General features: G+C 34.4%; 1 protein-coding gene across 4 annotated transcripts in view; it reads left to right on the plus strand.

Moving 5' to 3' along the window:
* The window catches only part of LOC108358398 (protein FAM13A), a 120283-nt gene that overhangs the window by 14919 nt on the left and 83376 nt on the right, over positions 1 to 21988 (plus strand). The window contains exon 2 of one of the 4 annotated variants that reach the window (XM_017609708.1): positions 7355 to 7805. The exons of 1 other annotated variant lie outside the window; for it this stretch is intronic. The gene's annotated coding sequence lies outside the window, so the exon portion shown is untranslated. Of the gene's footprint in view, positions 1 to 7354; positions 7806 to 15118; positions 15330 to 21988 lie in introns of those variants that run through there. 2 more of the 4 variants (XM_017609710.1, XM_017609711.1) reach the window with 2 other exon arrangements.

Consider the following 21988-nt stretch of genomic DNA (forward strand, 5'->3'; position numbering starts at 1 on the left):
TGAATTCTGCCATGAGCCGCTTACATTCATTTTTAGTACAAGTTTTGTCGATTTCGGAAAATAGTACATTTTCGCTGTTACTATTCATTGAGTATCTTATAACGCACTTGTGCTTCAATAAGTTTGAGGTTGATTTTTTGCAGTGCTTTAATACATTGAAACACGTTTTACTTTACTTTTCCCAGTACCCTTAGAAATTTTAAACTCGCCGCTAATAATTTTTTCTCTTATGACACTATTACTCAAACTACTACTAAAACTAACGTTTGTAGCAGGTGGATCGTTGGTAAATGACTGCAAACATTAATGCATTAAAATGATAGATGCGAAATATGTATTTAATATTAATATTTACGTTGANTATTCTCATTTTAAATTTGCTCGTCGAATGAAAAAAAAATGCAAACTTTAACATGGAAAATGTTACTCATACGCCATGTACGAGTACGGCCATGTACGATGTGGCATATGAGTAACATTATTTCCGGGCCCTAGTTAATACGAAAAATTATTGCACATTTTCATTTAACCATTCAAAACTGGCTTACCTATCCATCGCCTTTCACCGCCAGTAGCTTGATTTTTTGACAAAAGAACAGGCCTTAATACAAATTTAAAAAATTACCAAAGATACCTACCTACCGAGAGGTGATCGCTATAAGAAAAAACAATTAAAATCTGCTAATATACTGAAATTACCGGCTCAAGCGTTCTACTAAATTTTCAGCAATTGGCCATAGCTCCTTAAAGGTTAATCCTATATATACTAAAACACTGCACGAGTACATTTGAGTCGCCCAACAAGACATTTGTTAGCAGCNCATTTGCACTTGCGATGAAGAGTAATGGCTTTGCGCGGAGAGATATAAGCATTCTACTTGGGAGTAGAGTACAAATCAAAGAGTGCTTTCAAGCGTAGAAGAGACAAATGTAATTCTGCAACCCTTTAATATATACATACTAGGTCAACTCATAGCCTCCAAAATTTACCGTGTTCCGTGTAGTCCTGGAGACTAAGTTCTCTTCTCACACAATTCAGCTTTTAACCACACCTAAATTACTATCAACCCATAGGTGATGCACTTCTACCTTGACAAAACTTTTGATAGAATCCATTTGCCGTTCGGCGGCGACGTAAAACTGTAGGTCCGTTATAATTACGATGACCATCCGTCCTGTATTATACGTGACAGTCCTCTGTTTGACCCAATGTCCTGGTAATTTATTTATTTTATACGGGACGCCAAATGTTCTATATTTCTTTTAATGCAATGTATTTGTCCCGTATTCGGTGTCTCGACACCTTGACAGTTCATTAAAATGGCATTCCTATGAACGATGTTTAAGTGAAGCTGGCATATGATATAAATTTTCTCCATAAACAGTTATTATTTTCTAATCTGAATGCCTGTGATTCGAATGCAGGAATACGTTAGTGTTAAAAATAGAAACTAAGACTCGATATTTTAGTAAATTTTGGCTGTTTTTCTTTATTTAATGTTTATTATTTAGTTCATGAAAGTTAAGCTCTTTTCCTAACAAACACCATATATTTAATACCAAATTTACAACTTTGTGCAAAAAACTATAAAAACTAATTCTGCAATGTTTCACCAAAATTTCAAACTTCTTAATTAGAATCTAGAAAAATATTTGGTTTGCGATTGGAACTTTCTGCTCATTTCCGTTTAAAAAAAAAAAAATTAATAGTTGAACATACTTACTGTGTATGCAAAAAATGCGTAACACCCTCAACAAAAAAAAAATCCAAAAATTAATGGTAAAAGCCTTAGCTACTTCAAAATTGCACTTTATTGTATTAAAATTTAACGATTTTTTTTAACAAATTATACGAGATAAAAATCTTGGAGAAAATTATTCTACAAATTTGTGATGTTACTATAAGGATACTGTTTCAGGGCTAATACATTTAGGATCACTGAAGAAGGCTTCAAGATCTGTAAGCTGTTGTGGAAAAAATTTGCAAAATTATTTTTTGTTCCGTATTCGGCTCCCATAAATATGGTCACCGTAGTTGTAATGTCAAGAGACATACAATATTTACACCTCAATATTTTTTTGCAGTCTTTATCGAAGAAAGAAGACACCTGTTTTTTTTTTTATTTCGTCAAAATCCCCGAAATTTTGAACTCACGGAGAAGCATCTTTTCTAATTGTTTGCAGTTAATAAACTATTTGTTTGGGGAAATCAGTTAAGGTGTCAAACTGTGCGTAATTACGTCGGGTTTCCATGAGAGTGTGACATAGATTAAAATAAAATNGTTGATGCTTGCCCTTACTACTACGTTATTTGATTAAAAATATACAATATCAAGAATGATAGAATACGNAAAAAAAAAATCCAAAAATTAATGGTAAAAGCCTTAGCTACTTCAAAATTGCACTTTATTGTATTAAAATTTAACGATTTTTTTTAACAAATTATACGAGATAAAAATCTTGGAGAAAATTATTCTACAAATTTGTGATGTTACTATAAGGATACTGTTTCAGGGCTAATACATTTAGGATCACTGAAGAAGGCTTCAAGATCTGTAAGCTGTTGTGGAAAAAATTTGCAAAATTATTTTTTGTTCCGTATTCGGCTCCCATAAATATGGTCACCGTAGTTGTAATGTCAAGAGACATACAATATTTACACCTCAATATTTTTTTGCAGTCTTTATCGAAGAAAGAAGACACCTGTTTTTTTTTTTATTTCGTCAAAATCCCCGAAATTTTGAACTCACGGAGAAGCATCTTTTCTAATTGTTTGCAGTTAATAAACTATTTGTTTGGGGAAATCAGTTAAGGTGTCAAACTGTGCGTAATTACGTCGGGTTTCCATGAGAGTGTGACATAGATTAAAATAAAATAATTTTTGGATTAAAAAGTTGCATTTTTTAATTTTAATTTTTTTTTTTTATTAACTTCATCATGTTTGATTTTTATTTTTTTCAACCTGAATAGTTGTAAAACTTTATGGAGTACGCTGTAGAACTGTAGAAGTTACGAGTTTTTTCATACCTGCGTACATAAAGTATATACTAATTTATTAACTGCAAACAATTGAAAAAATATACTTCCTCGTGTATTTAAAGTTTCAGGTATTTTTCGAGATTTTCAAAATGAACCAAATGAAATAATAGGTGTCTTCTATTTTTTCGATAAAGAATGTAAAAAAAATATATTTCACCCAAAAAAAAATATTGAGGTGTAAATATTGTATGGAATGACCCATACACAACTTAGAGAAGAAGCTCGGCCAAACACTTAGCAAAAGTAAAAATACTTTTTTTATGTACCGCAAGCTCGTTTTTTTCCAATGCAAATCAAATTAAAAATAAATTTTACTTTTAATTTGTCTAACGAGTCAAATCACAAATAAATTTTATTTTTATTTGGTTCAGGAATGAAATCAGAAATAAATTGTATTCACGATTTGGTTCGCCGAATAAATAACACTGTAGGGAAAATTCCATGTTTTGCAATGACACGCAGCACCACGTAAACTAAACTTTGAGTCGTAGTTTACGAATCTGTATTCTGTTGCTCTAGTTCAGGCCTTTTCCCCAAGATATTTTAATTTTTATGAAAAAAACTCAAATTTTCACAGGGAAAAAATTTATAAGCTAATAGTAAATAGGTAATTTTTAAACAAAACCAAAACCGACTTCTATTCTCATACACAAATTTAAAAGTACCGTTAATTTCTTCTTGTTCCAATGATCGGATCTTAATCAAATTAGTATGGAACCACCTTCCCTTTAAAAAAATAATTATAGAAAGCGTTAGCCATACATAAAAAACAGTATTCCGACCAATTGATAACCTCCTTTTTTTGAAGTCGGTTAAAAATATCTGTAAAAGAAGTTCTCTAAATATATACTAAATTGGACCATAAATATGGGTTTTTAAAATATATGGACAACCGCGTCACCTGGCGGATTAATTCATCTTTCATGTTGCACTGTCATCGGGTTTTGAGCTAAGTTTGAAATTTCAAGTATCTAGCATCAGGAAGTATATGTACATACATACAAAGTAAGTGGAAAAAAAAAATGTTAAAAACTACCGACGTTTTGTAAATTCTTTTCATTTATAGGTCTAAAGCATGGTCTCTTACAAAACAAATTATGCTACTAACGCAGAAAATCGATGTTTAAATTCAAAAGTTGTGAATGGTCAAAGGAAAACGCGTGATTTTTTTGGACGACATATGAGCAGGAAATAACTTTACTCATACGCCATGTACATGGCCATTGGTCATACTTGCCCATGGCTTTTGAGTAACATTTTCCATTTTAAAGTTTGATTATTATTTTTTTAGTCATTCATAATGCAATTTAGAATGAAAATATCTTTTGAAAATGACCTGATCTAGAAAATCGGTGTACAGATCCGTAATATACGACCCAAAATTAAGTTTACGTATATTATATAATCTATAACCTATACATATATACTGGGTGGCTCCGAATGAGCTTTATGGTTTGAATTCTTTACAACTTCTTTAATTATTATTTTTTAATTTATTTTTTTCAGAAATTTGTGAAGAAGAGTTGGGGAATTAATTATGAATCATTACACGATCGAACAACGTGCACAAATAATTGAATTTTATTTTCTAAACCAACGGTTGTGTTGACACAGCGTGCATATCGTCGTCATTTTAATGTGCGCATTGCACCCACAGCGTCAGCAATAAACCATTTGATTGGAAATTTTCGTCAACATGGGTCTGTAAGAACCCTTCCTGGTGCCGGAAGAACACCTAGCGTGCAGCGTAGTCCATCAACATCAACAAGGAGGCGTTCGACACAACTTGGACTATCACGGCGGTCGCTGCAGAGAATTTTGATGACATTAGACTTGTTCCCATATAAACTTCAGCTTGTGCAAGAGTTGAAGACGACAGACTACCAGCAACGGCTTAAATATGCCATTCGTTCCCGTGAAAAAGCGGAGGAAAATCCAGACTTTATTCACAATTTGGTAATGAGCGATGAAGCCCATTTCCTATTAAATGGGTATGTCAACAAGCTAAACTGCAGGATTTTGGGCTACGGAAAATCCAAGAGCAGTGCATCAGCGAGAATTACACCCACTTAAGTGTACTGTTTGGTGCGGTGTATCCTCCGAAAGGATAATTGGCCCATATTTTTTTGAAAATGAAAGTGGTGTCTCAATCTCTGTCAACGGTGCTGCATATCGGAGGATGTTGGAAAATTGTATTAGGCCAGCTGTGGGAAACCATCCAAACTTGTGGTTTCAACAAGATGAAGCCACCGCACATACTGCACGTGCCTCAATGGCTTTGTTAAGAGACATATTCGGCGAACGCATTACTTCGCGCACAAGCGATTTTAACTGGCCTCCACGTTCACCAGATTTAACAGCTCCTGACAGTTTTCTTTGGGGATATTTGAAAGAAAGAGTGTACGTTAACAAACCAAGAACCATTCTCCAACTCCAAACCAACATTCGAAATGAAATCATGGCCATTACACCCGAAATTCTGCGAAAAGTTATGGAAAATATGCTAAAAAGAGCACGTATGTGCGAAGCAGAAAATGGACATCACTTACAGGATATCATTTTTCAAAGCTAATTACAAAAAATTCCTCAATAATGTTCTGTATTTAAAAAAAAAAATTATAATAATCGCATAAATAAAAAAGTTAAAAACCATTTAAACCATATAGCTCATTCGGCGCCACCCTGTATAATACGCGAAGGGATTTTTGGGCCAGGTCATCAGATTTGCACCGTTCGTTCAATTTTCACAAATCGATGGGCTTGGGCTGTATATGTGCATTAAGCTTTTACTTTTTCGAAAAGAGTTGTCATTTGTTGAACAATTAAATTCAAGCTATTTAATAATCGTCACATCCGCACTGTTCGTTCCATTTACAAAAATGAGGTGTCAAAGTAAAGAGTTTTAGCTGTAGATAATAAAGTTTTACGTTTTCGAAAAGAGCTGCCATCTTTAAAGAATTGAATAAAAATTATTTAAAAAGTTAAGCCAATTATTTCAAAATAGGTATCATGGTTTGAGGAATTTGAGAAACTAGTAGTTTGTAAATATTTTCGAAGAGGTTGCCACCTGTTTGAAAAGTTGAACTTAGTTAACTTATACACAAGTTATTTGAAACGTTACCACTAAAAGCGATTACCGATTTTTTGCTCCGAAGTAACACAATTTGGGTGTCAGGCGAAAGAGATTGAGGAAGGTTTTAGTTTGAAAGTGTTTTAAAGAGAGTTCCTACCTGTTTGAAATTTCGAATTTAGTTATCTTAACCTCAAAGATTGTTAAAAAATCGTCAGTTTGAAAACTAGGCATATATTATTTGTTTCAAGAACTTCCACTTGTTTAAAAAATTAAACTATTAAAATATGGGTATAAAACGAAATGAGTTTCAAAAGGGATTTATATCTTGACTATATTTTGTGCGGTTGCCACATGTTTAAAAGCGCTAATTTAATTTAATCCATCAGTTAATTAAAACGTGTATCAGTCGACAGAACATATGAATGCTTTTGTTTGAAAATTAGGTATACGAGAAGGAATTTTTTGTGAAGGTCATTAGATTTGCACCTTTCTTTCGAATTTCAAAAATTATAGTGGGAAATTAAAGACATTGGCTTTTAGACGTGCGATAAGCTTTTATTCTTTGAAGTTCAGACTCAGAAATTGTTACACGGATTTAGTTGAAATATGACACTCGGGTCCCTTATAGCTCTGATTAACATTGAAATAATTTTTAGGGATTTGAAACTCAATTTTGGTAATTTTAACGTCATGCCGGTTCACTTGTAAGTTTATGTTCCGGCAGGTTCTGCAATTCATTTCCGAGCGAATTTCAGCCCCTGCCAATTTGAATTCAAAGCTAGTTTGCCTCAAATTCACTCGGAAGTGAATTACAGACCTGCCTGATTATTTAGGGTTTGGTACAATTTTCAGTTCAGAAATGTTTCTGATTTTTATACCAAAGCGTACTTGTGTACAAGGACTTTGTTCACATAACGGTTGATAATAAAAGCCTAAACGAATCCAGGATTAGACCAAATTATTGAAAGTTAGAGCGTGAAGTATAATTTTAACAGAAATTAGAAAAATTATAAAGTTTTTGCAAAACTGACGAACATTAAACTGTACTTAATTTTTTTGATGTTTTCCAATGTTTAGGTCTTATTTAAGCGCCTAAAATTCCTTTTTTCTTGCTAATTTTTTCTCTCCCGGTTATAAATATGAAATGAATATCTCAACGAACTCTAAAAATAATAAATAAACTAGTTTCTTTGAACAGTATTTTCTAAAATTACTAACTTTATCAACATAATATAATTCCAGCAGCGTGAAGACTAAAGTACAGCGATCAGAAGCAACCAACATTGCATAATTACAACAATAAATAAACTGAAAAGTTTCGATATCATAAAAAATATCCGATCGAAAATCAACGAAAAGGCAGCTTTTCAATGAAATCAGCTACATATGAACTAACATATTTAGCGATTAAGCAAATTTTTCTGATTGAATAATATTCTGGAACTGAGCATAGTCGCCTGAAAGCTTAATTATAACAAGCACCTTATCACAAAAAACGCTGTGCCATAAAGCCGGCAACTCGAATATTCCTATCTTCATACAAACTTACATTTGGGACTATCGACGCAACTTCTGCGTTTGCATTATTACCGTACAACACACCCATAAAATTGGCCAATCAGCATTAACCATAGCAACATAAATAAAGAGCGAGAGAGAGCGTACGTGGTTGAGAGCCATATGAATTAAAACGGTGAGTGGCAATATTTTTTGTAGCATAAATTTGGATAGAAAGAACGTTCTAGAAATTTACGCCTATCCGAAGAAGATACGTACGTATGTATGTATGTATCAGGGTTGCCAGCTCCCCTGAGGCTAATTCCCCGAAATTCCTGAAAAAATCCCCCTATTCTCGATGAAATTTACCCAAAATGAATTTTACTACATATTTAAGGCGCTTCATGCTCATTTTTTTTTAATCAAAGAACAACAAATATGATTAATTGTGATGCAACTATGTTACAAGGACATTTCAACATTTAATCTTATAATGTAAAAAGCTAATCGATGGCTTGGGTCCGAAAACGAAAGGAGAAAAAAGAGTGTCAAACGAAAACGTGAAAAATGTCGCTATGCATAGCTGTAATTTCTTTAATATCCACACCGTTGCACGATGCAATTACGTACCCTACAAGAAAAGGACTTTTTTCTGACCTCTTCACTAACAACTAAAATATACACCAATACACAAAAAAAAAATTTGTAAAAATAACCTTAGGAAATAGAATAAGTAGAAAAGAAACTTTTTAGCACTCATGTGAGAAAGGGACGCATAGTCACATGTACACAAAAGAACTGCTCAGGTTTTTCATATTACCCCCGAATTTGTGATGAGGAAATTGCAGCATTATTGCATCAGCACTGACCGTCAGGTTACCGGTCATTTGCCAGTAAGATTTCTTGTAGGGTAATGTTTCAAATACGTGATACAAAATAAGAGATTGTAAAATGCAATTTTATCCTCAATAGGAATGTTCTAATCGAAATCGTTTGTATATTGAATTACCAAAAATTTAAAGCCATTTCCCGATTACCCGAGAAATTTAAATTCCACCAAAATCGGATAATTCTCCCCCAGTTGGCATCACTGGTATGTACATTCATGTTACAGAAGCAACAAACGGCCTTGCAGCATAACGGGTAAGCGCATAAAAACGTATAGTATACATAGCGTGGAATCATAGAAACGAGTAGAACATAATACAAGCCAATACACATTTAACAGGGTAGAAGTGATTTCGACAATTCGCTCTTTTAAACTGCGACTGAAATGTTAAACCTTAACCCTTTATAATTCATAACATTTAACTTTTTATATCAATTTCCATTTTTGAGCTGCGCAATGGATTTTAAAGGCTAATATTAAGTGGATTTACGAACGCAGTGCTCTGTGTGGTAAGAACAGCTAAGACAATAAACTTGTACATTATTTTAAGCTCCTGAGAAATCAACACAGAAACGTTTTGGTTTTACATTAGAAATCGTAATGTAGTTCTCGAAGCAAAAATCAGGTTAGAGAACTATGTTAGATTTCGATTAGAAAAACACTAGACATTAGAAGCCAATTAGAGAATTCAATTCAATATCTATCCTCTTTCTCAATATCGAGAACTAAGTCACCTTTTTGTAGAGAATGCTACAGTTCTCGACAGTTTCTATAATCGTTCTCTCACTTTCTTCCTTAGAGAAGCGTCAATGAATTTTTATGGCGAAGCTATGCACAAAATATTACCGAAAGAAGGAGAAAATGTAGGAAGATGGGCTTCAATGCATAGCTGGGTTTATTATACGAATCTAATAAATATAAAATTCGCATATGTTTCAGAATAAATAATTTGAATAAAAAACTAAATGCCCAAAAACATTGGCCGAATAAATACAAGAATATTGCCAAGGCATTTTTATAAATGACTGTGTAAATTTCTTTAATGCGCAATTTGCTTTAAGTGGTACATATAACTATGTAAGAGCGAACGTGCAATAATTACACAGGCCGACAGAATTTCTCAGAAGCAGAAACCTGGATATACTTTTCCGAATGAACGCTGAACTCAGAGTTTCAGTGCTCTAGCTTAAAAGATATCCTAACCTAAAATTGCGAAAAAAGCTGCTTTCCGTCTATATTTGAGTTTACTTAGCATCACAGAAAATTACGTGTTCCCAAAGCCGTTGACGGCACCAAAAAAATCCGTTGAGCTAGTTAAATACCTTTCATTCTTTTTAGGGAATTTAGCGCACCGAAAACTTTCGGAAAAGTATATCGTTAACTTAGTTCACAAAGGCCATCATTTTCGAAACTGCGTTTTTCATAGATTTTGGTAGACTATATTAAAATATACCTTCCATAAATATTTTAAAGTGTTAGTACCAAAAACAACGGAGTTACATGCCACTTATTAAAAAGCCCAATTTTGATATTCTTTTTAAAATGTTTTTGCTTCTCCTGTAAAATTTAAAAGTTGTTGGTTAGGGTCTTTGTGAGTTAAGGTAACGATATACAGGTTTCTGGTCCTGAAACAAGGTCGGTTTATCTTACTAAAATGGAGATAGATTTAAATATTTTCATATTTACAGACACTTTCATTTAAAATGATGTTGAGCTTCGGCAAATATGGTGCACGCAGTACAAAGGGTTAATTTGTTTGTTTACACATTCTAGTCAGCTATGAGAGAGTTCGACTGGGTTGTCACTTCTACCTTGTTGCATATGCCTTGATAAAAGCGAGAGTAGAGAATCACACCGAGCTTATTTTACAAGTGGGAGCAGTGAAGTTTTTCAAGAGAGTAAGTAGAACGGGGCCGTGTTCTTCACATATCTATATATGTACTAAGATACATATATTTAGATGTTGCTTTTGTTATAAATACATATATATATATATGTATGTATGTGCATGTCGCACATTCATAACTCCACCGGAGTGTCGAAGTTACTACAAAATCTCTTTCGCAACATACTCATATCTATGTTTTATCTACATACCCATTCGGAAAAATTGTAAAACAAAACGCCATCTTGGAGCTCTTATTTCGGATCTTTTTAAAATATTGCATTTCCGTGCTTGATTCTTACTCCTTTTCATTTTGTATGGAATGGTCAGCGTTTCCAGGCCTTCTGATTCAGCGTCCCTTTAGAAGAAAAAAATTCCCATAAAATAATGGTTTATTTTTTTTTCCTTTATTTGATTTTTGTCGCGTTGGAAGCACGCCTTCACGTCTGCCTTCGAATGGCAGGCTACTGAATGATCTTCTAATAAAGCTTCCAAAGAGAAGGTCTAATTGAAAAAATCCCTTCCTAAAGAAACTCTCCCCATTTTACCGGCTGGGTACATACACACATATGTATAAACAAACATACGAATGCATATATGGGTATGTCGATAAATATTTGGAAATTTTCCATTGATACATATTTTAGAGAGGGAGTGCAAAGTTTGTATGTACACAGGTACATATTTATGTATATGTAAAAATGTATTTTTCATCAACCGTAATATGTACAAATGTATATATGTATGAATGCAGTAGCAACATATGACAACAATGTTGAGGCACGGGACAAAAATTGGTCTTGCCACATAACCATTGGGTAGGAGGGGCCGAAGCACAAAAAATTTTCCGCTGTGAAATCTCCTTCAATGCAGGAAGTACAAAAGGCGTTTCTCAGATAGACCACAGATGGAACGCAACGTAAGTTGTGTCCATCTACGATCCCTCGATGCCTTACAGTCATAACCATGAACTCCCTTTTTGTAGTAGTTACAGGGCTGGGCAACACCTTCAGTTCAACTTCTACCCCTGCACCAATTTTCCACTATGTAGCCGGTGTCAGTTTTTGAATCATCAGTAAATATGCTACAATTTGTAAGCCCTAGCTCAGCATTTGAGTTAAGCCAGCACCGAGACTCGTGGAACTCATAATGTTATAATCTCTTCAGCAAAGGCTACTATCCTGGAGCATTGAAAAACAAATGTATTTGGATCTCTTGTACAAGCTATTTCGGCCTCGTCCCAACGAGTTTCATAGCAGCATTAATTTATTTTAAGACAGTGGCAGGCGTCTTTCATTGTCTGCCTGTAGCATATAGACACAAAGTGATGCAAAGTGCTTCAAAGCGCCAGATGTTGTAGAGAAGGCACAAACGCCGCTAAAGAATATCCCCTAACTTCGAAAAAATCTGAAATGTGATTCCTTTAGTTGTCTTAACATTCTCCTTCTAGCTTTATTTTCCAGTTTTAAAGTATAGATATTTTTCTGGTCACTTATGGTGATTTCGTTTCTACCAAAAATTGTTGCCTTTTGATTGCCTCTTTCTCTTATAGCGTTGGATTCTTATTTAAATGCAAAGGGTGAGCAGCTTTTGTGTTCGTTTCTTAAAATGTCACACTCTTGTAAGGCAAAAAAGGCACGTTCTCTTCCCTGTGAAGCTATGTCAGGGGAGATGGTTGCCCTGAAAATCAGATGGTTGTTTGAAACGACAATATTATGAAATGTGTGAACTAGACAAGGACAAGAAGGCAAAAACATGCCTTTTTTAGGGTTTATTGTAACATCAAACACATTTTGCACCGGGAAAGGGCAACATTTTTTGGAAGAAACGAAATCACCATTAGCCTTGAGTATATTCATATCACTTTCCCATTTCCATAACATGCAATCCAGTTTTTGTGGGCGTGGGTTTGGTCGGTCTCGTCTGCATGTTTCTCTCACAGCGGCTTGACCTGGGTTTTTTACTTCAATTCGTTGCCATCCTAGCTATGAGCCCCATTTCCGGTATAGTTATCCTTTTAAATTGAACAATGACGATATTTGTTATGTATGTATTAAGTCCAGTCAAATTACTAATAGGCTTCAGACGAGGAGTGATAGTACTCCGCTCCTGGAAACATACAGATAACGTACTACCCCTGCAGTGGTTTCTGCTATTTGAGCGCGTAGCAGTGACTTATATATCCCTTCCGACTACCTCATGCGAGATGTGGACCTGTGGACTGTTTAGGATGATTGCGGTGTGCTGGATGTGATGTAATTGTCTCTTATCTTCCACCATTATCTTATCTAATACCATTATAGGGCTGAACGATTCTTGTTAGAGACTAATTAAATCTTGAGTTCCTATAAAATCTACTTGAACTCTTCCCCGACGTGCTGGCGTGTAGTTTAGGGCTAGGCTATCATTTATTATTCCTACTAGGTGTGTGATAACTAATTATGTATTCCGTTATAGCAGGACGGCATTTATCATCAGATTTGTATTGCGAAAACAAGTTCAAAGCCCACCTGACTTCCGCTTCTAAGGAGATGGTGGTTGCTTTTTTAAATTCCGCTAAATGAAAAAAAAAAACTTTGTTCCTTCGGTCTTCTTACATCTTCAAGCTATAGGACAAGTAAAGCTCGGAATCTTTTTTCGATTTTGAAAAAAAAAAAAAATAAAAAATAGGCTCGTATATGCGACTTTCAACGTAACCTCATACGAAGTAATAATTATGACATTTATGGCATTTTTAACACCTTAAGAGGTTGAGTTTGCATGGGTTTAGGCGTTAAAATAAATCGATGACTCCATTTTTTTATGTTTAGTTGTTATTATTAGTCAAATGAGGGCAAACTTTCGGAATGATATGTTCATCGGTCCCCTTTTATGACCTTTTTAAGGTGCCATTGAGGTTATTTTTGTATGGGAGGTATGATTTGAAATAACTGATTACGCCCAATTTTTCAGGGTCCACACAAACCGTTTTTAAAAGCATATGGACAAAATTTCGGAGTCATGTATTAATTATTGCGCTCTTTACGGCATTTAAGGGCATTTTTGTCATATAAATATTAATCGGTGCACTTTTTATGTGATTTTAAGATGCATCTGAGTTTAGGTTTATATGGGAGATAAATTGTAAAATAAATCGGTCACGCAATATATATTTTTTCTTTTATTTGTGCTCATAAATTTTGGATACTTCCGTAGTTGAGGTTCTATGCCCATTCCTTCTATTTTTTTTTTCAAAAAACGTATGGGGCTGTACAACTGTGCGGAGTCCGGCGCGCGCGCTCGTACGAGTACATATCGGCGGGCGTCCAACTGTGATCCAACCAGCGAAGCGATTAATAGAGAACACAATTACAACGTGCAAAACGTGAGAGAAACGTGAGTAAATATACACCACCACCAAATTCAATTGAGTACGTTCGTATACGTTTACAATTGTTCGCCTGCACTGCAACAACCTCAAGCCGGCATCTATGTAGGGCAAGCAAGAGGCTCCAAAGGGGCAATAGCACAAAACATGCCATCATCGTCGACGAAGCGTTCGAATAGTAGTGCGTTATACTAAACCCAGTAGGGAAACGTACATACTAATGCCGAAGTAAGTAGTTCGTTACATGTTAATTCTCTTTTGGATGCTACCAACTGGCACATTTAGCATTGCAACATTCTACGATATTCGATGCCCCACTCCCCCGTTACATCCAATGCTCGGACTTCTACCACATTGTGGTAGATCTACCACATTTTTGAGCGTCTACCACATCTACAACACAAGATACGAAATCTACCACATACATATGTATTCACGCATTTGAGTAGTCTTATTTTTGCTCGCCATAATTTTATCTATGTACTATTTAATTTTAAGAAGGGGAACATTTTCAACACTTAAACACTTCGTAATGAAGAAATAGCTGGCAGCACTCTGCAAAATTTTAGAAATCTTTCAAAGTATGTTCGAAAAATGTCTGTCTATTTTCTGTTACATAAAATTAAAAAAAAAACGGAAAATGTTTTTATTTATTTTAAAATTTAATTATTTTTTCGATTTTGAGGCATTATTTTGATTAGTACTATTATTTGGAGGGAAAGGGGATCGGGGTGTACAACAGAAAGTTCCTGAAGTTTTATATGGAAGGAAATGCGAACAGTGGCAACGAAAAAAATGCCAAATATCAAAGAAGTATGGTTTTCTTTATACTTTTGTAAAAAATTAATAAAGTATTTTTTTTATATATATTATCTATATTTTCTTTTTCGTAATACATAAAATCAATAAAGAAATAAATATTAGACTGTCTGAAAACTCCAAATTTTTTCTTAAATCTACCAATTTTTTCCAGATCCTATCACACGCAATTTTTTTTTCGATAGTTTCGAACTAGTTCTAAACTCGACAGATTGGATCTAATTCGCTGTGCATCCCTTTTTCGGCACTTATCAACTTTTACCGCTAAGCTATCGATATAGGTTTAAAAGGTAAATTAAAATAGTTTGTAGGATTAAAATAGGATGTAGCTACTATCAGCCTGGTTCGTTTTTGGCGATAACGGACCACTACTGAACTAGAAATTTGATTCACTTCTTCAGGTTTTCGGCGCAGGGGCACATACATACATAGGTACATATATATATGTATGCATGCGTATTATAATATTGGTCGTCGTAGGTCTCCGAGTTCGCTCAATTGTATCGTAGCCGCTGCCACCGCTCTTTTTGGCTTTGGTTACATGCGGCCGTAGCAGATAGAAATTGCGTCTTTTGAATGACACAACGTGAATCGGACATCGACATCGACTAAACAGTATACGGTAGTGCTATAGTGAATAGTATTTTTTGTTTCCAAATGTGTTTTTTCTGGCATTTCTAATTGAAGCAGAAACCAGCTGTGTGCAAATTCACGCACACAAACATATACATTGCGTTGGTTTCTACAGCTTGTGCTCGTGGTAAGCGTAGAAAAAAAAGAGAACCATAAAAATGTGCATGTAACCAATACAAGTAGTAAGGTATCTATCTAGTAGTGTGTGGGAGAGGGAGGGAGGGAGGGTCGTGCAGACGTGGGCGGGAAGAAAAGCTAATTTTAGTGTAATATTTTTTTGTTTAGCAATAAAATTGTAAATGAAAGTAGACGCAAAAACTTGGCTGCAATGCGAAAAGTGCAACGAAAGTCGAAGAGTCAAGCGTGCAGAGTTTGTGGCAATTTATGCCAAATAGCGAAAGATGCTCATTGGGCACGGATACACTTTATTGATTTTCTTCAGTAAAGAGATGTGCGAACATGTACATATGTATATACATATCGTTGTTTAAAGTACAAAACCGCGTAACCTGGTTCTGCAAAACCTCGTAACTGACATTTGTGCCAAAAAAGATATATTTCTGAACGGAAGCTGCTTGCATCAGGCCCGTATCCATTCATACTGAAATATCGATACTTAGATATAAGAAGAAAAGATAATTAGGGATAAAAGAGAGAACCGTTTTGAAATAAGACAAGTTTTGCCCTCTCCTATAAAATTTTCGCAACCTCACCAAGGAGGTTTTGCATTTTCTTGATACGCGGTTTTGTACTTTAAACGACGATATGTAATGTTTGTATGCTTATAATTGTGAAAATCGTCTAAAATATGGATTTTTGGCTTCAAGTGTTCGGCGGAAATCTAAAAGAGATTGGGTCTGGAGAGTTGAAGTAGAAATAATAATGTAAATGTTTTCCAAAAAATTTATTAGCAATTAAAAAGTAAATAAAATTTACTAAATATGTATATAGAAAAAATTGAAACGAACTGTTTTAGTATACCAACACAATTTAAGAAAAAAATTTGCTCAATTTAACGAAAATACAAAATCAGATAAGTTTTTTTTTTGGCAAATCTCTGTATGTTTGTATGCAAAGTTAGAGCTGCTTCGGCTGTTTAAATAAAAGCAAAAATTTTAATTTTAAACTGCCCCTACAACGTGTTTCAATCAGTTCTATTAAAACAGACTTTCCCACGAATCCGTAAAATGCACTAAAACCGAGTGATGGTAGGGACAGGGAACATTAAATTTTTACATTTTTTCAACGCCGAAGCAGCTCTGACCCAGTATACAGATGTTTTTTTTTTATTGATGTACATTTGTATGTGCATGCATGTGGTATGTATGTACATACATATGTAATTTATTTGCCAAAATTTTGCTGAGCTATACTCGAAAAGGTGACTAATTATTTCAAAGGCGACAGTATATGTAATAAAAAAAGGTTGTTAAATGTATGCCATAAAATCAACATTTTTATATGCCATTAGTTTGAAATTTATGTAGCAGCAAAAGATTGCGACTTAGGTGAAACGAGTATGTCCATTTTTTTTACAAGCTTTTAGTTTTTCAAAAGCGTTTATTATTGTAATAGCTTAGCCGAAAAATATCTAAATATCAGAAACGATATTTCTTGCTTGCCCTTTTTCAAGGAATAATAAGCGTTTCACTTGGAGGGCGAAGTACACCCACGACCGAAATAATAAAAACGCCTTATTTTGACCAGTTTAGGCTCTATTTCTTTGGTTTATTTAATATTTATTTTTTTTTTTTTTATAAAAGTGCAGCTCGTTATCGAACTTTGTGCAGAAATTATAAAAATTTTGCAAAGCTGCTTTATATTTTCAACCTTTTAATCTGATTTTTTAAATATAATTTTCGTATAATAAAAAGTAAGTTTTAATATATACACTTTGTTGTACTTATATTGAGAAATTTAAAAAGTGGAAAATACACTGAGGAGCAAAACCGGAACAGTAATACATAATGTGAATTTTCTTGCAATATATTCGCAATATATGAAGACTTTTTTTGTAATCTAGTTACGGAATTCACATTTCCAATGTTTATTTCATCAGATGGCCTTGGCAACAATAATTAATACAAGCAGATAAAGAAGAAAATTGCAAACAAAACGTAGCAACTAGATTGTTCCAGTTTTGCACCCGACAGAAAATTTTACCATTTGCTTGACTTTTAAGAAATTGGCCATAACCAGTTTGAATATTTTAGCTTTTATGGTCATCTTGGGATACTTTCGCACAGTTTTCAGACGAAATCTGTTGAGAACGCGCACCGGTTTTCCTCAACGCCATGCCCAAGGTCTTGCATGCGATTGGGCGAATTTTCGCAATTGAACAGTGGCATTATCAAACCATAAGTCTTCTGTTGAATCAAGTCTGGTGATTTATACCTATTTGGCCCCCTGTTTCGGAGGATATTTCTGATCATTGTCCTGTTAAAATTGAAAAAAGCCTGCGAAAAATATCCTCAGAAATTGCCAAATTCTTTGAAAAAGCTCATTTCCTGTCACTTTTCTTTTTACCGTCGATTTTACCACAGTTCTTACTCCCTAAGGCGTAACACGGCCCTACATCATTAAATGTATGTACACATACAAACCTAATAGTTTAAATATTTTGGAACGTTAGGCGTATCCCTGATGCAGGTGCACAGCACTTGAACCAATATTCGGACTTAAAACGTTTAATTTTATCCTCAGAGTTAAAAAATTTAGGGCCGTGCCCTAATTAATAGTAAATTTTGGTGGAATAATGTGGTCGTTTATGAAGAACTTGTAAATTCCCGCATCAAAATAATAGCAATCCAATGTTTTTTCTTAGTAGAAATGCGTTTCTGACAAAAAAATTTTCTGGATGTCAAAGCAGGCTTTCTCCTCTTCATCTCTGTGCTGCAATAACTTGTTCCCATGTCTTACATAATGTCCAGTCACTTGCTTTGTGGTGAAAAAGCAGTAATTTTTGATTTTGAATCGAAAGTTTTTTTTTGGTATTCAGAGACCCTCCAATATGCATAGCCTAGCAAATTGCAATTTTTTGTGGTCTCTTGATATTGCAGACTGAGGTCCGCCCTTTTATCGCTTGTTTAGATAGCCATAAAACGGACATTTAGCCGATATGATTTCTTTCTTTATAGCGTGGCCTTTCTGACCATTTTGCAAAAACTTTAAATTCTTTTTGCTTGGGTTGTGCACTTAAAGCACTCACAGCGAAAATCCCACGCGCCTTGATTACAAAATTGCAGGAAATGAGCCAGAACTCCTCTTTGAATTATAAAATTCAGCAAATACTAAGAGGGTGCAAAACTGGAACAATCCAGTTCATTTTTGTTTGGTCATTTTTTTCTGAGTTTCCATATGCGAATCTTGAAATTTTTATGGTCAAACGTTTAGTTAAACATCGGTAAGGCGAAATGCAAGTTTGAATTACCATAAAGTAAATAAACTGAAGAAATACATTACCACAAACTTAACTTTCTGTTTGTTTCAGTTTTGCTCTTCAGGTATAATTGCAAATTTGCAGAATTTTTAAGTTTGGTATATGCATTTATATCGCTTTGTTAGATAATGAGGTGCACTTTTATAAAAAATAATAAATATTAAATAAACAAAAGAAACATAGTCAAAACTGATCAAAACAAAGCGTTTCTATTATTTTGGCTATGGGTGTATTTATTGAAAAGAATAAATAATGATGTCACACACATTCTTCATTTTTCCAACAAAATCATCTTTCCGCTTTTGCTTGATGGTAAAGCAACATGAGGCATTCTTCGCCAACTGAAGCCCACGCTCCAAAATTAGTTCAGGTAAAAGAAATCGGTTATATTTTTGAGAATGCGGTAAAAATATTTACCTTTAAATGATGATGATATTTTTTAAAATATCATATGGCAGAAAAATTTAAACATTTATTAAAAAAAGAAAATTTAAAGAGAATCCAATCAATTTTAAAAATTCCGCCATTTTGAATTTTAAAAGTTCACGGTCATATGCGGTTAAAAAAAATGTCCTCCATATTCGATCCGCCAAATGGGATTTCTAAAAATGTCAGTCTCCATTTAAAAGGATTTTTAGCGCATAATATCATAAAAGACAAGTTATCGATTAATACGCTTTTGAAGAACGAGTGCATTATCTAGGCCTTTTATTATATGTATGTGTCATTCCATACAAAATTTACACCTCTTATGTTTTTTTGGTGAGAAGTATTGTTTTTACTTTCTTTACCGAACAAAAAAGATACATATTTTTTTATTTCATCACGATATTCGAAAATCTCGAAAAAAAATTTCATGCCTGCGTGCATAAAGTAGCGCTGGCAGGGCATGCCTGCTCGCTGAAACTTAAGTTTTTACAGTGTACTCCATAAAGTTTGACAACTATTAAAAATGCAAAAAAAACAAAAATCAAACATTGTATAGTTAATAAAAAAAGAATGATTAAAAAATTATAAAAAATGATTAAAAAATTATTTAAAAAAAAATGGTAAAAAGCAACGGTAACACCCAGCTACTGCAAACTTGTACTTTATTATACTAAAATTCAGAAATTCTATTCTAAAAAAAACCCGCCTAAGAAATCGAATTGAAAACTCAAAATTTTTACGAAAGTTTTTGAATTTTTAAAATAAGCAGATATTGCACAAAGTTTGAGACTTGGATTTATAAGGCTTTTGCAAAAAAATAAACCATAATTTATTAAAAAAAAACTTAAATTAAATAAAAAAACTAAATTGTTAAAACGTTTCAATATGTGATGCGCTTATAATTATGACACGGAGTGTATTTTTAATAGTTAAACTTGCCGGTTTTTTTTTGGCCTAAGCACGATAGACGCTCATACAAATATTTGTTATCAGTTCGAGCGCAATCGGCTATGTACTTTTCGAGTTTATAAACTACAAATGTACCAACAGACCCACACGGCATTTTTGTATATAAAAAGAAGAAAAATACGATGACGACCTTTTGCCTTATTCGTAGTAAAACCAAAATTTCATCACTGTACAACTTCTGGGCGAAACATTTGAATTAAATAACTTCCAAAAGTTACTTTTGATGCCTGCTTTGCGACATTAAGAGAGTACTACAGATACTGAAATAAATGGAATTGGGGCGTAATCAATTCTTTGATACATGATTTCGTCAGCTTCGAGCAGCTTTTTTCTAAACTATGAATTGTTTACTAATCCTTTCAATCACTCAGCAGGAGGTTGCTTGACGGCAATTCGGACTTTGCCCCTGTTTTTTAATCTTCTGCGGCCTACGCGATCCACTTTTTATCGCCCGAAATTGTTTGCTTTTGGAATGACTCAAATCCTTTTCTTTCAAGCCGCAAGGTCGTTGAATTTTTCATATGGAACTGCAATGTCGCGTTTTTTTTTTGGTGTACAGCTTTATTTAACTAAATACAATCATATGTAAAAGATGGAGATCACCAAAAGGCCTTTGCGCATTAATAGCATATGTCATTAAGTAATGCAAAATTCGGAAAACGATAATTTCAATATATTTGTATGACAGGCATGAAGCCTTCGGCATATTCTCCTTAAATATATCAATTCCAGAGCCAAATCGCAAATACATTTTTTTTTTATAAAGGCTAATTGTCGGCCGATGTGGTGTAGTGGTAAGCAGTGCGCGCTTCCACTCCGCAACGCCTGGGTTCAAAGCCACATCGCATAAAATATAGAAAAAAAAGGTGTTTTCTTAACAGCGGTCGTCCGTCGGCAGGCAATGACAAATCTCCGAGTGTATTTCTGCCATGAAAAACAGCTGCTCATAAAAATACAATCGCCGTTCTGAGTCGGCGTAAAACTGTAGGTCCCTCCGCTTTGTGTGACAACATAACGGCGCACGCCACAAATCGGAGGAGAAGCTCGGCCAAACACTAACATATGTGTTAGCGCCAATCTATTATTATTATGATTAATTGTCCAACGAATTATTCAGACATCTCTTATTTGGCGTCGCTTAGCGAGCCTTGAAATCGAGAATTGAAAACGATGTAAACTTAAATTTAGCCTCCTAGACTTACTTCTCTATTGATTTTCAGGCAGAAGCGACTTCCATTAAAAAGCAGTCGGATGTGCTGTTCAGGTATGTGACGTCGATAAGGGAGCACAATATCTATTTGCTCCGAAAGGCAAGCAGCATTTAGGTCTAAAGCTTGGATCAAAACGGCTTAAAAAATGGCCTCTTTTTCGGTTGCTTCGCAATATTTTCTAATTAGTCTTACTAGTTGGTATTGAAGGAAACTGAAAGGTTGACCATCTGGCTATAAAAGGTAATAGTCAATAAATAAGCTTACCACGTAAAGATCAGGTGGGAGAACCATTGAGGATCACTCTTGGAAATACGACAATCATGTCTACTGATGTTCTGATACCAGTACTCAAAAGTATGCAATCGTGTACCTCTACAGCAAGTATGTACTGAGTATTTTTTGTACTTCGATACGCTTTACAAACAATTGGCTGGTATCGGTTTATTCTTTGCAAGAATTCTAAGAATACAAATGAAAATATGTCAGTGTTGCCATATTTTGCACAGTCGATTTGGCCATAAAAGTGGAGGTAGTATTAGCGAATCAGAGGGGAATGTGGACGTCCGTTACGCTAGCTGACCCACGTTTTCAAATTCTGACAACAAAATTATTTAGGGCCACAAAAATAAATTTAGGTGCTCACTCGGTTTCCGAAAAATTTGGCAAAAATTTGGTTTAGGTCAGCTGACATGAAGTGGCGCTAGCTGAGTTTCGTCAAACACTGGTTAATACTATGCA

Source organism: Rhagoletis zephyria, unplaced genomic scaffold (assembly GCF_001687245.7).
Source record: "Rhagoletis zephyria isolate East Lansing unplaced genomic scaffold, Rhagoletis_zephyria_1.1 Rzeph_scaffold_00249, whole genome shotgun sequence".
NCBI lineage: Eukaryota > Metazoa > Arthropoda > Insecta > Diptera > Tephritidae > Rhagoletis > Rhagoletis zephyria.